We start from the raw sequence: 13,763 nt of genomic DNA, 5'->3' as shown, positions 1-13,763 counted from the left end.
TTAGCCTAATATAGCATGTCCTATATTTTCAAACAATCTTTAACAAACAATTTTTTTTATATGGTATTGTAATGTGGGCTGGGAAAGCAGACGAGGGTTGACAGCCAAAAAAGGCCAGAGTACCAGCCTAGTAAACCCTCTTACTAATACAAGCAGCAAATGGTTCAAACAAAAAAATCAAATATTTCAGTCATGAGGCAGCAAACAGTCTCTGATGCCACCTTCCAGGAGCAGGCCGGCTTTATAGGGCTGGCACTGGAAGGGGAGAGGGCTTTTTTGGGTACCGGGGAGGATTTAGGCATCATCTTTGAAGGTATTGTTAGCGTTAGTGCTCCAACTCATCCCTGGATGGAACTGAGCCAGATAGGTGGTCACTAGGCATGCATGTGTGACATCATAAATGTTATGCTTTGGGAATCTCGTACTTCCATTAAATTGTGCAAATTAAGCAAAACCTAATCATCATTTGATTCACCTTTTTACTTTTTTCTATTCTCAAAGAATACCCTTAATTTTTGCTTTGTTTGAACTTTATCTACTTGTTTAATCTCCATTTTGTGAAAACTGTGGAGATTACTATACTTGGGACCTCTACTCTGTGTGACTTATGTCTTTATCTATAGCTTTATTGACCAGTTTTGAGTCCAAGTTTGATTATTAATTTTCACTAAATACAATCTAATATTTAAACTTTCTCAAGAAATTTATATTTAAACTTTCTCAATCTATTTGTGACCACTGAGAGCACCATTCCTTATAAAAATAAAAGAATAGTGAAACACTAAATATTTATTTATTTTTTTGACCGGTAGAGATCTAAGAATTTTGAAAAGAAACTGTAGAGTTGTCAAACAATTGAGTAAACTGTGACACACTGGAACAAGGATTTTTATTTAAGGATGTGTTTGATTTCTAAAACAAACTACAGTCTTCCCTCTGCTTGTATCACTTCTATAATATCAGGATCCAAATCTTTTGTAGAATAATCTTTATTCAAGTCTTAAGAATTATTTACAAGAAATGTACTATAGACCATCACATTGTTTCTAATGCAGTTGTTGCCAAGTTTTTTTCTTCCAGTTTGTTGGCCCTTGTGCAAGTATCCAGATATTCCACAGCTTTCTTTGTTTTTATTCTCATTTTTTTCCAAACCAGTTTATTCTACACAGAGTCACAGAGAGCTAGACTCCTACAGCATCTGAAAAGTAATCCACAGACAAACTACAAGTCATTGGTAGAAAACTGTAATTCACACACCCACACGCATCCATAATAAGCCAGTTATCTTAATCTGCAGATACAGAAGGAAACCAGAGCATCCTCAGAAAAGGAATTTGACATGAGAAAAATGTGCAGGCCAACTGCCAGAATTAAAATTTAAGAGTAGAAAAGAGGGAAGGGAATCATTTCCGCAATATAAATGCTTATTCTAAAATGTCTAAAAGTTTTGAACAGATCATTAAAATGAAAAAGTAATTTATTCCAAATTTAAAATGTATATAACATCAGTTATCCAGTGAAGTGAGTTACGATTCTTCCAGTTGAGCAAGATAAGTCTATGAGCTAGTCGTGAGGTAAAGACGATTACAATTTATCCTTCTCCACTTTAAGCCCAACTGGGAGTACACCAAACACAGCTGTTAGTGGATTAGGAGAGACTGTGACACCAAGGCTGTCTGATAGGCATTTAAAGATTTTGGTCCAGAATGTTAATTTGGTGAACACCCAAAACATGTATCCCAGTGAGGCTGGAACTTGATTGCAACGTTCACAGGTTGCATCTTGCCATGGAAACATTTTGTACAATTTCAAATGAGATAGATGTACTCAATAGAAGATTTTAAGTTGAATAAATGTATGCTTTGCACATATGGAGCTGGATTGAATTCTGTGTATACTTGCCTTCCACTCCTTTTCTGAAATGTTGAGTAAGAGATCCTTTTTCCACTGTTCTCTGGGATCTTTGAAAGGAAAAGACTTTAAAATGTTTTAATAAATTACAGAAATGCTGTCTGAGTCTTCAAGATTGATCAATATATAGGTGGGAAGAGATTCAGTTTAGCAAAGTTTCTAATTTGAAAGTAGTGGAAACATTGTGTTGATGGGAAGTCAAATTTTAAGTGTAATTGTTCGTAGAATGCAAAGACATTATTTACATACAGCTCTCTAAATGATTTAATCCCGTATGTTTTCCAAACATTACTGTGTAAGTTTGAGAGAATGGAAAAAGGTGGTTATCGTGTAGAGGTGCAACAGATCAAGGTTTCTCTGTCTTGAAGCGCTTCCTACATTGGTTTCATATTCTGAGTGAATGAAGGACAATTGAGTTGTTAGTATATTGACGAGAACTTCTATTTAATGGGGTACAAAGCAAGGAGTAAAATGAGCTACAGGATTTTATTTCTATTGTGGACCAAGCTTGTGTGTGTTTATGTGTTTGGGTCAATGTCCAGGTTTTTAGAGCTTGTATATTTGCCACACAATAATAAACTTGAAAGTTAGGTAGTGCCGTGCCACCTTCTGCTTTAGGTCATTGTAGGGTCGCACTTTGGATGTGCAGATATTTAGAATTCCAAATAGATGAGGTAATGATTGAATCTAATTTCTTAAAAAAATGATTTGTTAAAGTATATGAGGATGCTTTGGAAAAGAAAAAGAAGCTTGGGAAGGATATTCATCTTAACAATGTTAATTCTTTCTGCTAAAATGAGATGGAGGATAGACCATCTATGCATGACTTGTTTAAGTTTTTCCAAGCAGACAGCAAAATTTTGTTGAAAAAGAGCTTTATATTTACTTGTGATGTTTATCCCTAGATATTTAAACTTTTATTCAAATTAATTTTGACTCCAGATATCTTCTGAAATTCTGCTAGTACTGTTAGGACTGCAGGCATGGAACTTTGTTGGTCTGATACATATAGTACCATATCATCTGCATATAGTGATATTTTCTGTTCAAGTCCTTCTCTGATAATCCCCTTTATCTCAGATGCATTTCGAAAGTGAACAGCCAATGGTTCAATGGCTATTGCAAAGAGCAGTGGTGAGAGGTGGCATCCTTTCCTAGTACCACGTTGCAGTTTGAAGTAGTCTGAAATAATGATGTTAATACAAGCTGAAGCTTATGGAGTGGTATATAGTAGTTAGATCCATGCACATATGTTCAGGCCTAACCCAAATTTTTGCAATGTGGTGAATATGTAGTCCCATGCTTTTTCTGCATCCAAAGATAATAAGGTCTTTGGGGTGTTAGACTTTATGGGTGAATATATTACATTAAACAGGTGCTGAAGATTGGAAGCTACTGTAAGTGTCTGCTTTTAATAAATCTGGTTTGGTCTTGTGATATTACCCAAGGAAGTACTTTCTCAATCCTTCTAGCAAAAACCTGGAGTATCTTAACATTGTTATTCAGAATTGACATTTGTCTGTATGATACACATTGTAACACGTCCTTAGTTTTCTTAGGAAGACAGTAATTAATGCTTGGTGAAAAGTTTCAGATAGAATTTATTGTTTCTTGCTTCTGTAAATGTTACTAATCATATGGGAGCTAATGTAATTGAATGTTTTTAATAAAATTTAGCAGGGCAGCCATCAGGGCCTGCTGTTTTCCCACTCTGAAGTGAGTTTATAGCATCAAGTAATTCTGAGAGTGTCAGACGTTTATCCAGTTTGTCTGCACTGAGAGTATCTAGCTGTGGTATCTGTAATGCATCAAAAAACACATTACATTGTGTCTTGTATTTTTTAAACTGAGTAGAATATAAGGACTTAAAGTACTCTCTAAATGTGTGCATTATATTTTTATGGTCAATTAATTTTTCTCCATCTGTGTAGGTAATTACTGATATTGCGTTACGAACTTCCTGCTTGTGAATTTGTTGAGCTAAGATCTTATTAGCCTTCTCTCCAAGTTCATAGTAATGATGTTGCAATTTAAAAATCAGTTGTTCCATTTCTTTTGCTGTCAAGAGTTTGAATTCTGATTGCAAAGCCTACCGTGTTCTTGATATATTCTGGTAATTTCACTTATTAATTCGGACACCTTCTTGGTTTCCAATTTATTTTTGTGGGAGAGGTATGAAAAAATCTGTCCTCTTAAAAATGCTTTCAGAGTTTCCCAGAGTATTTCTGCAGAGATCTCTGAGGATGCATTTGTCTCTAAAAAATAATAATTTTGCTTGGATATATATTTTTCTTACTAGATGCCTCTGTTTTACATACGATCTTGCCACTGCAGTGCATGCCAGAACTAATAGCAATCCATATTGCGGAATACTTTAAAAGCTGAAGCACTGCTATTAGTAAGCACAGTGTCAAACAGAGCTTGTGGGAACTGGAAACAAAAGTACTAGACCGGAGATGTCCAAGGATAAGGTAATATTAAAGCATGCAAATTGGTTCTTCTGACATTTTTTCTGTCTCCTATTGCTGATAATGTTAAAGCAATGCCAACTTTACAAATAAATTTGTCAGACACATTGGTCTATCACTCTAAAGAGCTGCAAACAAAATTCCCATGAGGACAATGTTTCATTAGATCAAATCATATTAAAACAAGCCATTTTTTACCAAGAGATGGCACATGTTGAACTGGTTTGGTCTAGTAATTGCTTAATACAAGAATTGATATCTGTATTTACTGTATTATTCCCAACCTGCATCCTACAGCTTTTTTTATCCCCTTGGACTAATAGTTACAACAAGCAAAATAGACTGGCTAGGCATAAAGCATATGTGTAATGAAAACAGTCATAATGTAAGAGGTTTATTAGCAATGCAAATAATTGTGAAAGAATGTCCTATTGCTATAATGCCGTCTGTTCCAAGCTTTTATAATGACTGCCACTGTGCTGCCATGAGGCAAGTGGAAAGGCCAGAAAATAAACAGGAATTAAAAAAAGCTAAGTCATAACTAGGAGGACAGAAGATTGAAGCATCAATATCAATAACAGAATGAAAATTCAGTCACATTTTGACAAAGAAAAAAGATGTCAGATACCAAGAACACTTAAAGAATATTTTAAATTTTCTTTGAGAAATATACATATTCGCACAATTAACTGATCTCAGGAGGTGCTCTTTATAACCTTTGACCCCTGATATCACTTATTCGATGACCTCTGATGAAGTCACTAGAAACTGCAAAATATAGCATTTCCCACATTAAAACAAAATGGGGTGGCAAGAAGATGCAAATACAGTCATGTGCTGACTTAAAATCTGAGAGTAAGTTACACTGGGTTACCTAAGCAATCGGCTGCACTGTGTGATATGTTTCTCTGTTCTGAAGTGAGCTTGTATCACCAAGCAAGACATCCAATCACACTCATTTCACCGAAGAGGTAGTTTGCAATCGCTGCTATGGGGTCATCAATAAATTTAAAAAGGGAAAACTGGAGTGCGGAAAACATAAACATGCAAAAAACTAGTGTGAGGACAGCAGTGCTGGCTGAAAACCTAAGACTTAGCCACGTGAAACAGCACTGATCAAAGCAAATCTTAAAGAACCCTCCAAGAGTCAGAAAACTTATTATGGGGGAGTTGGTCTCGTCCGTTTCGGGAAATTGATGTCTGAGATGGAACTCCGTTAGCAGCGGTGTTATTTTCCTTTTTTCATCCCGAGGTATCCTGTATTTACTCACCCCGAGGGGCTTCAATTACAGTATAAATAAAGAGCTAAAGCTTCATCCAATCCTAAATAGGCCTCAAGTTCAAGCTCAAGGTAAGGCCTGCCAGAGACTGACCTGGAACAGATAGACAAAAGCACAGATCTCCTGGGACCTGACTCTACTGCATCGTCTCCAGCCAAGAGCGAAAGTGGGAGCAAAGGCCAGGAGTACTCACAGATTCTAGAAGATCAATTGAAACTGAAAATAGCCTTATCTTTTGCGATTTCAACTAGCCCCCGTGAGCTGGAAACATTAACTGCAACGGGGCTTCCTACTCCACTCGTGGACAACAGAGAAGACCAAAACAAACTGTCAGAGCTGAAGGTAACAATCACTGCAATGATCACCGTTCTCAGGGGGGACATAAAGGAGGTAAAGAATAATATAAAGAAGGTTACAAATGATACAATGAAAGATATACAGGACATGCACAAGACAAACAAGAAGCTGTTTCAGGATATTAATGAGAAGGAGGAATGTTTAATTAATCACTTTGAAGCAACCTTTAAAGGTATGCCAAAAAAATTGATGGGAAAATCAAGGAAAAAATATACGTTCTAAGTTTCTAAGTTTGAGAAAAAAAATAGAAAAAATTTAGAGCACTTGGTGCTCAGTTTGAAGATGTTAAGCAAACAAACACCACTCATATTGAAATAGTTGAACAACTGGCAACTACCACTGATAGAAATGCAATGGCGACAAATTCCGAATACAAAGTGCTCGGAGACAGACTAGCTTCACTGGAAGATGGATACAGAAGCAATAATATCAGAATTGAAGGTCTCCCTGAAAACTGTGAAAGTCCAAACCCACTGAAATTTATAGCTGGAACTATTCTCTAAAATAATTGGAGAGGATTTCAAACCAGACACCGACATAGTAGCAGCTTACCACATACATGGATCGAATGCCTCAAAACCTAGAAGCCTTGATGTGCATTTTGACAAATTACAATCTAAATTAAATATAATGTTACTTCTCAGACAGAAACAAGAGATTATATCTGAAAATAACCATATTCATATTTTCCCTGATTTCTCACCTTCAACAGCTGCTAAATGTACTGCATTTTACAGAATTAAACAGCCCCTACAGAAATCCGAGATCAGATGCAGTCTCTTGAATCCTGATAAATTGAAAGTGGATATTCAAGGCAAGTTCTACATTTTTACTTCTCTGGATGAAACAGAAAAAGAATTAAGAAAATTCACACTAAAACATAGCGTACAGACAAAAGTGGGAATGTGCATATGTACAAAAAATCCAGATGCATAAATCTGTGCGTACGCCAACTTCCATGTTCTTCTGCTCCATAAATCCCAGTCAGCGTGAAAAGTAATGCTTGTGCACGTGCCTGTCGCTCCACCCCAACTCCTCCCAGAATTACGCCTTTTTGAATATGCAAATCAATATAAATAGCCCCTTATGTTTAGTGTTCTGTGAAAAGACAATGGCAAGAGCATGGGGAAAAAGAAGAATTTCAGCGAACACCAACTAGAGGCAAGGAAAAAACATACTAGTTTTTGTTTTCAGCTGTAATATAAACAACAAAAGGAAGTTGATCGAGTGACAGAGTGGTGGAGAAACTCGAAAGTTTAAGTCCAGAAAGTCACACAATGCCCGAAATAAATAAGAAGTGGTCAGATATCAAAGTCGCTGTGAAAAGACTAGTTGTAGCCCCCCATCTGAGTGTCATATGGAAGCGTATTAGGGTACAGAGAAAAGAAAAAAACTGGGGCACAGTGTGAAAAAAAGGTCAAACTTTCCACTTTAATCACGTAGTCTATTTTGTCATTAAAGTAGAACATCATAAATTTCATCTTAAAATCGTTTAATTTACTAGTTTCTCAAATGCCATCGTAACTAAAGTAGCATGTTAAATGCTTAGTATTCTATGTACTTTTACATGTGTGAATCTGTATGTGCATCTTAAACAGGCTTTCTCTTACGCCAACAGGACACAGAATACATTACATTTCATGATGTTACAGCTCTCTGAACAATTTAAATACTAAGATATTTACTTTATATAATTTTCATGATGATAAAAGTTAAAGCATGTATAAAACATTAAGGCACGTTGGCGCAATGGGAGCGACGAGCTATTTGAAGTTCTCCCATTCGGCAAAAGCTTTAGACCCATTCCTGTACGGACCTCGCAGTTCAAAAACAGTTTCATCTCAAGAGCTATAAATGCACTCAATCAGTCCATCAAGTGTTCCCGGTAGAACTGTTTGTACTTATAAGTACAATTGTTTCACTGTAAATTTGCATTACAGTTGTCATATTGCACAGCCTGAGCCACTTATGCTTTCATCTTATATATTTTTCAGTATTCAGTTTTATCCTATTAATATTATTATTATTATTGTTGTTATTGAACCATTTTATAGGAAAATAAGTTCATGGAGGATTTGCATATTGAATCTCATTGTACCATACAGTAACAATAAAGGAATTCAATTCAATAGAGAGTGTGTATTTACAGATGATGACGACTGGCCTATAAGTCGATTTAGATTTCCAGGCACTATCTTCGTGGAGCTCTTGATATCATTTTAAAGATGAAATGCATTAAAGTATATATATATATATATATATATATATATATATATATATATATATATATGTATTACATTATTGCAGATACATTTTAACTTCATTTAAATAATGTATATTGTTAATGATTAAATATGCGCAGACTCTGTGGCGCAGCATTCCTGCCTCCAATAATGACAAACAAAGACTGGACTGATACCATGTTTGATTAATCCAGTTATGAAAATGTAGTATTAAAAGACTGCGGTGGGTTGGCACCCTGCCCGGGATTGTTTCCTGCCTTGTGCCCTGTGTTGGCTGGGATTGGCTCCAGCAGACCCCCGTGACCCTGTGTTCGGATTCAGCGGGTTGGAAAATGGATGGATGGATGGATAGTATTAAAAGAACATAAATGGGTGTGAGGAGGCTTCTAAAGAGGATTACTGGCCATGCCTTGCCTCCTTTACTTAACTGGAAAAGCCTCAACCCAGCAGGCTTTATCCCAGTTTACATACGTAGCCCAGACCGTGCAGACCCAAAATGAATTTTAGCCTTAAAATAAATAAAAAATGTCATAAAAATACATCAAATGCCCCACATGAGGAGGTTAACCAAACACCTCAGCTTGTGCACAGAAGGGCAAGAATATTTATAAATGAAATGGTTTATTTTCAAGAATAAAAAAATATAAAGAAAAGCTCACAAGAAAAAAAAGAGGTACAATGGAGCTGCCAAAAGGCAATCCAAAGAAAAGAAGTCAAAATACACAAATCCTGTAACAGAATCCAATAAATAGAGCAAAAGGATTAATGAATCAGCAAATGCTCACAAATATCCACATCAAATGACTTCAATGAAAATGCTGCCAAGGCCTCTTACCTGGCAGAATTTAACCTCAAATGAGGTCTCAGTACCAGTGATGTCAGGGTGGCCCAAGGAATGTTACTACATTTATATAGCATATGTTGAACCCTAAGATGCTGGTCCACCCTGACATCACTTTAGATGGGTTCTCTTTCAGGCCTTATAAGTTGGGCCAAAAGGAGACCTCAGTAGTGATGGATTAAGTGTAATTTGGAGTTCTTTAGAACGTTAGAACATTAGAAAAATTGGGACAAGAACAGGCCATTCAGCCCAATATGCTCATCCATTCTTTTCATGCAGATTATCCAAAATAGCATCAAGTTGAAATATGAAGGTTCCTGAAGTTCTGCTCTTCACCACACTACTTGGTAGTTTATTCTATGTGTTCATTACCAAGTTCATTGTAGTAAGTATTGTTTTCTAATGATACTTTTGTTTTGTTGTGATGCTTACCGCATCTGTTTTTGGATTACTTATTTTGGATATGGATTTGTCTTGGTTTTCTCAGATGCCTTTTTAGGCAAATCCTTTTTTGCTCATTTGTGCATTTTGCCTGTTTTTTCTTAACGTTATTACTATTATTACTATTACTTGTGAATTTCCCCTTGGGATTAATAAAGTATCTATCTATCTATCTATCTATCTATCTATCTATCTATCTATCTATCTATCTATCTATCTATCTATCTATCTATCTATCTATCGAACGTTCTTCATTTTTAACGATACATTTTTGACTTGTCTCTACAAGCCAGAGTTTAACATTTCATTCCCATCTAAGGTATTTCAGTATATTTTGAGGCTTTTATAGTTTTTTTTGTACTTTCAAAGAAAGCTTCCCGTTTTGGGGCCTGCTTAGGCCAGCATGTAGTAGTTAGGGAACTAGCTAAATTGGGAAGACTCTCTTCTAAGTAGGTCAGTGAACATCGGGGCTTGCTTTTTTGGCCTATTTTGGGAGGCTTATGTCCCATTTCACCATGTTTGTAAATCAGATTCACAATAGATTGATATTAAATTACTCCAAAGTTAGAAACTGCATGCTAACATCTTAAATAAGTGGAGAGTAATGATGTAATATGTTATGTGTGTCATGTCTCAGCCAGGGTTTCTCCCCTGGCCTGAGTTCACATTTATGTTTTATGTCGTTTTTGTTCATTTTTGACTCTTTGATATTCAGTATGTTGTTTATGTACATTATTGTTTGGTTTTGCTCTTCTTTGTGTGTGTATATATATATATATATATATATATATATATATATATATATATATATATATATATATATATATATATATATATATATGCTGCCTGTATTATGTTCCATGTGCTTTGTAGGTGTTCTCCTAAGAGTCTGGGCTACCTGCCAATCACTACCATAAACTGCTGCCTACCCTATAAATCCAGAGGTTCACCCACAGTTCTTGGAGTTTCATTTTAAAGGTGCCTGGGTGCGAGTTTACTTTGCGTTTTTCTGTGCTTTTTTTGAATTACTAAATTTTTGACCTGTTTACTCTGTTTTTGACATTGTCTTGGATTTCTGTTTTGGGAATTCTTCACCTTGGATTGCACTTGCTGGCAGTCCCTTTTTACTTAGTGTGCTCTACAGAGCTTCATGTATTTATAAAACTTTTTTTATGATATAAACCTTTTTGTAAGATTTGGTGCTTGCCTTTATTACTTGCCTTGATTTGATGGTGATATCCCCCTCTAGTGGGCATTATTGGAAGTGCTTTTGGAACTTACTGGGAACTTTGTGCATAGGGACTCCAAGTTCACAATGTGTCTTCATTGCTAGCGACAGTAAATAATATGACCATGGCCATGAAAAACAATATGGGGATGTATGTGGTAGATAAAGGCCCTATGATACAGCTAAAATTATGCCGTCATCAAAGATGATAAAAAATAAAAAGTCCCCTCCTAATATTCTAGCACAGCCAAGCTCTGAGTACACTTACAGGTCCAAGTCCCCATGGTAGCCTGCCTGCTTTAAATGGGCAACACTGTCCCGGTTCTAGTCTGGCACCATGTGTTGGCACCAAATAGCCTTTTGGGAAGGTTCTGTCCTTCTAACTGTCATTCTCTAGTAAAAGTGCTGTTCAACAGACAGCATGTATTTAGATTCTCTTCATGATGAACACTACTCTTCATCAGTTTATTGGCATGCATGCATGCTTCTCAAACTCTTAGAAGCACTCATCATATACTGTATCTGTGTAGTGTTACACATCACTAAGTATGAACTGCAAGAAAGTTTGGTAATAGATTTAAGATTACACACTTTCCTAAAATAAATATCAATGAAATAAAAAAAGAAAAGTGCATCAAAAGTGGTGTATAATAGATGTATAAGCAAGGTAACATAGTTATGTAACTGCCTGCTAAATATTTAAAACACTAAATATTTATTGGTTTTAGTAAATGCCAGAATTGGCCTACTATGAATTCTATTGCATCAGACGGCAGTAATTTTGAAAATTCTTTGAAAATTAAAGCATCTTTTTAATTACATGACTATGGAGCAGTGATTACATATGCTGCAAACAACATCACGTTTACCTAGACAAAGTTAATTATTGTTTCTTTTAATATCAGACCTGTGTTTTGCTGTTTAAGGCAGAAGAAGTAAATTAACAGTCTGCTCAATTAGTTTCTAAGCAAAAAGGACAAACCTTCTAATTGGGGTTAAGATAAAAAGGGTGTGCTCTGAAAGAGGATTGAAATTTGTTACATGTAAAGAAAATTGTTTAATTAAAAATAAAAATCCACATATACAGTATTTCAAAATCAAAAACCAGCATGACACATGCAATAATGTTGATGTGTGCAGAATCAAAAAGCATACAGTTTGTTAGCACAAAAATTTTACAACAGGACCCAAATTTTATTAGTTGGATCTGTGTTTAAAACTTTATTTGAAATAACCTAAACATCTGATTGATTATGGAACTCACACTTTTCAAATTATTATTTTTTTAAACTTCCCAGACGTGATTAATTTGTTCAGCTAAATCATGAGACCAGATATCGTCAAATATAAACCATGACAAAAATGTCATTAATAAATGACTGAAAAACTACATTTGCTAAACCATATGACATCACTAAGTCTTCATAATGTCCAGCAGATGTGTTTGTTGAAAGCAGTTTTCCATTCATCTCCTTCTCAGATTCAGATTGAATCGTAAGCACTACACAGATTTAATTTTGTAAAAGCAGTGGAATCACAGACATCATCAAGCAGGGAGTAGATTAATATCCATGGAAATGTAAAATTGTTTTTTTCACAGTTATCTTATTAATCTCGTATATTTTATAAAGGGTCAAAAGGGGTGTGAAAGTTGACCTTGTTAAATGGTTGAATAAAATCATTTGTTATATTCTTCTTTATATAAACTTGTATAGCTTTAGCTATACAGTGCATCTGTGGGTAAAGGTGCCTCAGACAGCATAACAGCAACATTTTCTTGTATAGCCCAAAATCACAAAACGAACGTTCAAAGGACATTAACAGGCCCTGTTTGTTGACAGCCTCTCAGCCTTGACTCTCTAAGAAGTCAAGTCAAAAACTCCTAAAAATACCTTGTAGGAAGAAAAAATGGAAGAAATCTTGGAAAGGTCAATTCAGAGAGAAACTCCCTTCCAGACAAGTTAGGCATGCAATGGGTTTCAAAAAATGGGGAAAATGCAACACACAAAACAGAATACAAGTAATCCTCTTCACAGAGCTAGGTGGCCAATCTATCATTGCCACCTCAAAAATACAACAGTACAAAGTGTTTTGTTCTTGCGCAGCACTCCACATCAACTGCAGGTGTAGACTGCTTTGACAACTCTCAACATGCAAGAATAGATTCACTAAATACAGAACTATCACATATAAGGATGCAGATTTGTTATAATACATAATAAACAAAGTCAAAACTATTAACATAAATGAAAAAGAACAATATTTGCCCATCAATTAATTGCAGAGCCATAGCCAGATTGTAGAAAAAAAGTGAGAGACGAGTCAGACACAGTAAGAGTCCTGGAGACCTCGGCCAACAAGCTGCCTCCTCTCTATTGGCTGTTCTACAGCAACATCAGTAGTGGACCCATCAATCTGATTAAAGGATCCTTCTACCCAATGATTCCAGTGCTCCTTTTTCTGAGATAACTTTTCTGTAGGCGGGCAAATAACATGACAGTAGAGCCTTGGCACCCGGATTGGGTTAGTAACAGGTGTGAGATACGCCCAGACACCACCAGACAGAGATCACGTCTTTATAAAAGCACATACGTTTATTGTTCAATAAACACAGTCCCGCACAGCACACAGTGCTCCCAGCACCAATCACCCTTAATACAGGCCTTTCTCTCACTGTCCATGGGCCGCCTTTCCTCTTTCCACGGGAGCTTCGTCCTGCTCCCACTCCTGACTCTAGCTCCCTGATTGTAGGGAGGCGACCCCTTTTATTTCCACCCGGATGTGCTACAGGTACCTGATGACGTCCTTCCGGCAGCACTCCCTGATGTGGCAGAAGTGCTACCCTTGCACCCGGAAGCACTCCAGGCGTCCCTTGAAGGATCTTCCTCCATCTTCCAAGGTGTGGCGGAAGTGAATGTTTCCCGGGCTCCATGAGGCTTGGAGTGCCCCCTGGCAGAGGCCACAGGCCCCAATGGGCTTGAGACTCTTTGCTCC

Source organism: Erpetoichthys calabaricus, chromosome 1 (assembly GCF_900747795.2).
Source record: "Erpetoichthys calabaricus chromosome 1, fErpCal1.3, whole genome shotgun sequence".
NCBI classification, from domain to species: Eukaryota; Metazoa; Chordata; class Cladistia; order Polypteriformes; family Polypteridae; genus Erpetoichthys; species Erpetoichthys calabaricus.
The sequence above is the reverse complement of the archived record's forward strand: the minus strand, read 5'-3'. Positions refer to the sequence as shown.